This window comes from Microtus ochrogaster, linkage group LG2 (genome assembly GCF_000317375.1).
Source record: "Microtus ochrogaster isolate Prairie Vole_2 linkage group LG2, MicOch1.0, whole genome shotgun sequence".
NCBI classification, from domain to species: domain Eukaryota; kingdom Metazoa; phylum Chordata; class Mammalia; order Rodentia; family Cricetidae; genus Microtus; species Microtus ochrogaster.
Genome location: NC_022028.1, coordinates 13445330 through 13453972, shown reverse-complemented (window position 1 = coordinate 13453972; position 8643 = coordinate 13445330). Strand labels below are relative to the sequence as shown.

The 8643-nt window shown below is 37.2% G+C and overlaps 1 protein-coding gene across 3 annotated transcripts in view; it reads left to right on the top strand.

Annotated features, from left to right (window-relative positions):
• Adgrb3 (adhesion G protein-coupled receptor B3) overlaps positions 1-8643 on the top strand; it is a 704417-nt gene that overhangs the window by 159886 nt on the left and 535888 nt on the right. The gene's annotated exons all lie outside the window — the stretch shown is intronic.

Here is an 8643-nt window from a genome sequence, read left to right as displayed (position 1 = left end):
GAAATCAGTCTTATTCCTGAAGGCACAATGACAAAGTTAAAGATAAACCAAATGCAATGAGCAAAAGCTTCTATTTGAGGATACAAAAATTAGCTGATGTAGGATGAGAGAAGCATTCGTTGTTTGATGCATTTAAATTAATAAATAAGCTAGTTTTACTTCAAGTAACTAAGTTAAGCACTCATTAATGTATTGAAGCATATTGAATTGGAAATAGACCTAGAAATATTTAGCTTGGGACAAGTATCCAGTGTTACTTGGAATAAAAAATATGATTATTTATTTTCATTAAGATGATTAAGGATCTGTGCTGAGTTGTGACACTATTTAATGAGTTATTAGAAAATATAGCAGAGAATATTAATAACTAATTATGTAAAATTGATTTCTAATTGTTTCTACAGGAGCACTAAGATCATTTCTGCTGTATTAATGACAACCATATTCAGAAGGAAAGCTTTTTCCTTCTTCTTTAATTACTTTGGTTTACAAATTCTTATTTAGGAAACAAATATACTATTTATCATTAGGTAGCTGTGACTCCCAAACCTGATGTTCTATTGTATGGAAGTTTCTGTTGTCTTACTTTGCTTTAAAAATATTACTGACACCACATAAAATCACCGTGGGAAAAGGCAACCAAAACCAGACCCAATGCTAAATAAATATATGAGTTATGGATTTAGAAGTATTGTTTTATCCCATATTATTATGATACCCAATCCTCTTCAGACACAGGCAGAATCTGGAGGCACAGAATGCTTCAGCACCATGAATCTCCCTCTCTGGGAAACTTATCCTCTTCCTTCAGGGTCTGACTTTTGACCCTCCTGATACCCACTGCCCCAACAAAACCTAAGTTAGCTGGATCTCTTTCATGATTCCTTTTCCACTGTCATCTTGATTTGATAAAATTCATGTGATTCCCTCAAATACTATTGGCGAAATATGTGAAGAGATTTCCTGTCCTAAAGAGATCTGGACAGCACCTTCCCAAGATTTAACATTTGTGTATATGCATCTGTCCATGTCCATATGCACATACGTATTTTCATTCCATTCTTTTCTGCAAGACTATCATACCTGAAATCAGCCATCTCTGTTTATTTACCTTGGTATTTGTCATAGGCTAACACCACCAGCACTGTATGCTTATCCATCGCTGGTATTTTGTAAAAATTTCCCAGAAAAATAAGAGAAAAACAGTATATATGTATATATTCAACAGTTTATTTCATAAATTTTGAGAGATTTAATAATGAAAAGTATTTCACCTATTAATTTATCCTTGTACATAAGAAATTTAAGATACTGTATTTTATACATTTTCACATTAAAGTGGTAGTATGACTCTTTTAGATAATTTTTTTCCTTCTGAGTACTCTTCTCCAGTTGTTACCTTCATCTTAAAGCATTGTGAGAATTCAGATCTAGACTATATACAGAGAAACTCATCAGTAACACCTGACACTCATGATAATTGCAAGGCTTAATAATATTATTTGCAAAAATCTAACATACAGCCTAAGATACATAGGAGGTCATTAATAAATTGCATCTGTAGTTGTATTTCTTTCTTATTTTCAAACCGAGAATATTTGTATGTGGATTCGTAATTGTAAGCAATTGCAAACAGTGATGCGCTGTGTACAGAAATGTGTCTTTAGTAGAACTCACAAGGAACAGAGTAAATAATTGCTTTTTCTTACACACCACCAGGTACTTGACCATTCCTATGACATAACCCGTGCTTCTAGTTTAAATGTTTGATGTTGTGATTAATGCCTATGATCTGAAAAAGTGAGAACTGCATCTCAGGTGAAGGAAGAAGAGAGACAATATTAATTAGCTTTCTTTTTAAAATGGTGGACATTGGAGAAGAGCCTAAACACAAAAATCCTTTTGCTGGTATTTTTAGTGAGTCTGGTCTGTGGTCCTATATGCTGTTTTTTATTATGATGGGGTATTTGGTGGGAAATTTTACCTCATGGCAGAGAAAACAGAAATAGGCCATACAGCCAGGGTAAAATGCAGCCTGGCAGCACAGGTCTCCAGGGACCTGTTTCTTCCTTCTAGGCCCAGTCTTTTTTTTTTCATAGCTTCCAAAACAAAGCCACAACCTGGCGACAAAGATTCACCAGGAGTCTGTAAGTCTCAAGTCATAGCATTAGTGAATATGGTCAGGTCAATTACCATATATCCATCCATTTTTCTTATTTTGATTAGCATATATTAATTATATGAAATATTGGGTTTTATTATGACATTTTCATACATGTATATAATGTATCCTTATTCTCCACATTTCTTTCTTATTCCACTTCTGCTAATCCCATCCATTATACCAACTAGTCTTTTTTCTCATACGTTTTATTATTTTCTGCCTGTGTGTGTGTTGACTTGATGAGTTTAATGAGTGGGTGATGGATTACTTATAAGATCGTGGACAACTTCCCAGTAGACATACCTTTGAAGAAAATATCTCCCTCACTGCTAGTAACTATCCATCCTCAAAGAGAGGCAGAACTTTACGAGTCCCAAGTTTCTCCATGATGGAATATTGATGGCCCGATCTGGTGCAGCTCTTCGGAAGATAATTACAACTTCTGTGACTTGGGGAGGATTGGCATGTCGTGTCTGGAAGCCAGCAATCCACAACACTCCTCCGCATCCTCTGGCTCTCACATTTCCCTGCCTCTTTTGCAATGTTCCCCAAGTCCTGATGCGAGTGATAGAGATGTGCCATTTAAGGCTGAGCCTTCAAACTTCCCTCTTTCTCAGAACTTTGAGCAGTCATGAGTTTCCATAGTAACAGCTGGAAGGAGGAAGGAAGGAAGTGGGTGAGGAGGAGGAAAGAAGAGGAGTGGAGGAGGAGCAAGTCATTTCTTTGACCTAAGCTCAGAGCAACAAATACAGGGAAGAAAGTTACTCCCTGTCTTTTAGCTAAGGCCACTTCCCTTCAGTTTGCTATACTACCAGGGTGGTTCAGCAACCCACGTACTGTTGAGGAAATGAGAACGCCACACTGAATATGGGGTTCGCTGGGTGTGAATTCATCTTCTTCAGCTGCACACTCCCCACACAGCTCAGGTGCAATGAGACAGTGTTGGAGTTCGAGCTTAAGACTCATACTTTTAATGTCACTGAAGCTTCATGTGAAATGCCAGTCCCCTTAGCATTTGCATTCATGAGGAAGAAAGAAACCCACAGGTGAAAGCATCCAGCAGCAAATCCTCTAGGCACCATTTTCTTTCTCTCACTTCCCAGTCCTCTCTCTACTTGCCTTGATGTGTGAAAGCATTCTTCACCTAAGGCAGCTCCTTGGATTGGTGAGACCTTTGATTTTCTAGTTCCTTTTTGAGTCCCTATTTACTCAGCATGAGATTCTTTTTCACAGAAAGGAAAGAAGTTGTATTCTACCTTTGTCCTCAGAGCTATGCCTTCTTGGGCCCTCAAACATTTTATAAACCTATTATTTTTTTTCCTCTCAGATGAAAGGTAGATTTAATTATTTATCAGTTGCACTTTTATCTAGTGCAAAATGAGGCTTCTAAGTTTTTCCCTCAGGCAAACAAACAGAAAAGAAAGTTATTTTATTTTGCCAATAGAAAATTTGACATAGGGAAAATTTAAGGCCCAGAAAACCTCTTGATGTTTTACATAATCTCTCAGACTTTCTGTTTTTCAAGACTTTAAAGAAAAACCAACTCTCCGAGGAAAGCTAAATTTTAGAGAGAAGTACAGTATTTAAAGATTGACAAGCTCATGTTTTACTCTGTGAAGCATTTGAATAAAAAGAAACAACACACACGGCAGATGCTCCTTTATCTTGAAGATTCACAGCTGTCATCTGGTGCAGTGATGATCGTTAAATGAGTGGAATATTGTTTATCCCACGCAGAAAATTATCTAGTCTTTAGTGGAGAGATAAGTCTCATTTCCCCCAACTTTATGGTCGGAAGCAAGAACATACCTATTTTTTAGGTCCTTACTTGCTAGTCCTTGAAGCTTTATTGCACCCACCATCTTGGTCTGTCTGTCATTCATTCCACTGAAAGTAACTGGTTCCTTTTGAAATGGCTGTCTAACTCCTGGGCCACCTTTCTTCTCCTTCTAACTTAAATCTCTAACTTAATAACTTTGGTTCTCTTTATAACATGCTTGCACATCTTCCATTCCATGAATTGTTGTATATGATCTTTCATTTTTCTCCTGCTCCTTTGCTTTCACTGTTAACCTGCTGTTCTGCTCCCATGTGTATCCTAACTGCATCCTCAAATGACCCTCAGCCATATAAACTCTCTGTCTTCCAGTGTTCACTGGTTACCATGAAACAAGTTTTACTTGTACCTTTAGGGATCTGAACTCAAAACTCTATTTGATGCTGAGCCTGGGCATTTGCCCTTGGGAGGCACCAGTATAAACCTCAAAGCATAAAGTTCCTAAGCAAAACTTATTCTCCCATGGAAATTTACTTCTTCTCATTTTTCTTATCAGTAGATTTTGAGCTTTGAAAGTACACACACACAAACACACACACACACACACAAACCTTATTTACATGTTGTAGGAGAGCTGCTTGTTTGTTTCCCTACTGCTTAGCCCCCAAGATAATCACACAGAAGCCATACTATTTAAATCACTGCTTGGCCCATTAGCTCTAGCTTCTTATTGGCTAACTGCTACATCTTAATTTAACCCATCTCCATTAATCTGTGCATCACCACAAGGTCGTGGCCTACCAGCAAAGTTTCAGCACGTCTGTCTCCAGTGGCAGCTTCATGGCTTCTCCTAAGCTCTGCCCTCTTTCTCCCAGCATTCAACATAGCTTTCTCTGCTTGGTTCTACTCTACCCTGTCACAGGCCCAAAACAGCTTCTTTGTTAACCAGTGGCATTCACAGCATACAGAGATGCATCCCACTTCCTTATATACATTTACATATATATTTCTGTAGGTCTGTGTGTACATTATGCATGTACTTGCGTGTGTCAAGGTAGACATGTGGAAGACAAAGAACAACCTTGTGGATTCAATTATCTCCTTTCACTGTGTGTGTTCCATTGATGGAAATCAGGGTGTGAGACAAGAAGCAAGTACCTTGAGTTAACCTGCTGAACATTTTTCCACCCCAATGCCCCTTTTAATTTAGTTTGTATCTTCTCATATTGTATAAAAAAGTGAAGATTTTTATGTGACTCGAGCAGCTAAGAATGTTGAGAGCAGACAAGAACAGTTAGCAGTAAATTAGGATAGAATAGGCTGTTAGAACAGAGCAAAGCATGCCCTGTTACCTTTCTAACTTTCTAGACAAAGAGGCACAGTATCCAAATAACCACACCCACAGCAGCCATTATTGTGAAGAACAGGAAGCAGTGTGGAGCTATCCAATCAGGCCCAGTCTGTCAGCCAAATACTTTCTCCGAATATCAACTGGTTCAGAAATATCTTTCCAGTCTCTTCAGCCACACATTTTGGACTCCAGTAAGAGTATGAAGTTCATAAAGTATATAATTTTTGCCAAAATTAAATTGGTTTTTACATTCCATATGCTTTAGGAACAAGTCATAGTGGGTTGGTTTTTTTTTTTTTTTGTAGTATTGGAGTTAAACCTGATATGTCTACTCTGTCACTAAGATTTTAGTGTGATTTTAGTATAAATCTTATTAAAATTATAGATTGATACCACTAGTTCTGCAGTCCTTATATTATTATACTATAATATATTAGGTATTTGTTTATATATTTGCATTTATCTGCCATTTAGTATGGAAACTGTAAATCTACATTTTACTTATTTTTATTCTCATTGTATTAATTCAGTAGGTTTTACCCTCAGTATTTATTGAATTTAATGAACAATATTTATTTATGTCTATCTTAATGTGTTTACAACCTTGTAATACTCACTATTATTTTCATGATTTGGAAGGGGCTTCCTGTAGCCTCCTTGTATTATATTTTGCAGTGCATACTAGACCAGACAACTTATTATCTATTTTTACCAAAATATTATGTTTGAGGCCTTAATAGATGGTTAATGGGATAAAGTACTTGTAGTGTTAGCATACGGAACTGAGTTCAGATCATGGAACACATGTAAAAAGCTGAGTGTTGCTTCCAATGGGCCTATAACTGCAGCTCTGCAGAAGGCAGAGAAGGGTGGGTTGCTGAGATTTACAAACCACCAGGCTGGTTCTAGTTTCAGTGAACGATCTGTTCTCAAAGGCATATGCTAAACAGTGATAGAGCAGGACACCCGAGGTCCTCCTCTGGTCTCTACACATGTGCATGGCTATGTGCACCCGCATTCTCATGAACATATCACACACACACACACACACACACAGAGGGTGAAGGGGTGAAGGGGGAGAGAGAGAGGACAAAGGAAGTTGTCAATTTTTATAATCTAGCTCTCTTATTTTAATTTTCCTTTAAAACTCTAGCATGTTGTTACAAATTAAAAGCGTTTGGAAAGGAATTGCTAATTTGAACAAATCTATTTTACAAAGAGACGAAATTGTTTTATTTCAACTCTTGTGGCATGGTTAATTAAACAACTTACACTTATTTTATGGGAAATGAAATCACTTAGTTCTCTGATGCAATTGGATACTTGAAGAATCTGACTCTAACTCTATTTACCAGGGTTATTAGAGCAGCCCCAATTGCAATCTCCTAAAGAGCAGCGCTTGGGAGGTCAGCAACGGCAATGTGGTCATGTTCTGACTCCCACTGCTTCCTTCTTTATTTTCTCCTATTTCTACCACATGACATAACTCGGTTTTTCCCTTTTTGAACATTCATCTATACAATACATTTTAATTATTTCTTTTATTTTTGAGATAATAATTATATCATTTCCTTTTAAGTCATATTCTTTTCCTTCTCCCTTTGCTTACCATGTATTTTTAGCCAATATATTTTGATCCATATTTATTCTCTTCCCCTCTTTCCAGATTCTCCTTACCTACCTGCCCACCCAAATTCATCCCACCTCTCACAAACCAAAACGGACTTCTCTCTATACCATGTTCTCCACATCACAGTGAGAAACTTAGAAGCCTGTTCTCTATCAGCAGCCTGACTGACAGGCCAAATAGGCCAGACAAGTGTCCCTGTGGACAGAAAACAAGCAGAACTTTCACAGATTATATTTATGAGCAGAATTGCAGGTGTCTGACCTTGCGAGAGATGCCCTTCAAAGATTTACGGCTAATTAGGGTGGTATTGCAGGTGTCTGTCCTTTTTATATCATAGTCCTTCAAGAGTTCAACAGCCCCTAGCTGACTAACCATGCCCAGATATTATTAATCACGCTTAAGAAGTGGGAAATAATACATGTATCATTTGCATTTCCTTAGATCTTTCAATGGTTTTGTTTTCTCCCTTTGTAACCTATAGCAGCCTCTCTTTAAGAGACAGCTAGAACTTCCCTACAGTTGCAGCTGCGGCTAGCTACCAACTAGCTGAAAAGCCTTGCTACGTATCTTCAAAGATTGCCTGTGTCCCTGAGAATTTTTTTGTAGTTTTTATTACTAACAAGTTGTTAATGAATGTGTGTATTTGGGAATGTGTAATGGCAGAATAAGTGGAATAAAAATATAGGCGTAGAAATAAGAATGTAGAAGAAATAGATTGAGAAGAAATAAGATAGAGAAGCAGAGGAAAAAGCACACAAAGAATGGAGAGTAATTAGAACAAGAATGGTTTGAAACAGAGTTTTGCAACAGAGAATTGGAGTTAGAATTGAGACAGAGAATTTGAGCAAAAAAAATATAAACAATTAGGACAGAATAACAGTAGAGGCAGTAGAATAAAGAGAAAAAAATAAAGAGCATATGAATAAAAAAGAATGTGTGATAGAGTTTTTACTATCACCACCAGACTTTAGTTTCTATGCTTAATGTGGCTTCTCTTTTTGAACCCTGAGATAAAACCTTTAAGGCAGAACCTTGAAGGTTTCCAATAATAAATAATGAAAGAAAAAATGATGAACGTCATAAAAATGTAGTAAGCCATAAACAACAGAACAAATTTTTAAAAATAGTATACAAACACACACATGCATACACACACAACGGAGACTATTTTGTTGACCACTGTTCTTGCACTTGGGACCTACCATGATGTTTGGTTGATATGTTCAGTGACACTCCATGGGAAAAGAAACAAATCTTTCCCTCAGGAATTAATTACACATAGACTCTAGGATACTTGGTGTATATTCTCTTCCATGTTGGCATCGTGTCTGGCTTGGTTGGTGCTGTGAGGGTCTTGTGCTTGCTGCCACAATCACTATGAGTTCGTTCATGTGTGCCTCTGTCGGGCTGTATCTGGAAGATGCTGTTTTCTCCGGAGTCATTCCCTGCCTCTAGCTCTTACACTCTTTCTGCTTCCTCCTTTATTCAATACCTGCCTTGTAATGTGTTTGTATATTGCAGTACTGCTGACATACGATTAAAGATGACTTCAATTAAAGTTGTGTGTATTGAAGGCCAGTATTCTTAGTGCTTAGCAGGTTTTCTTATTGAAATTTAGAAACTGACTTTCAAGCTCCTTCTGATGTCTCTTTAAACTGTAAGATCTCACTCTGAGCGAAGAACTATCAAGATTTTTTTTTTAAAAAAAGTTTATTTTGTAG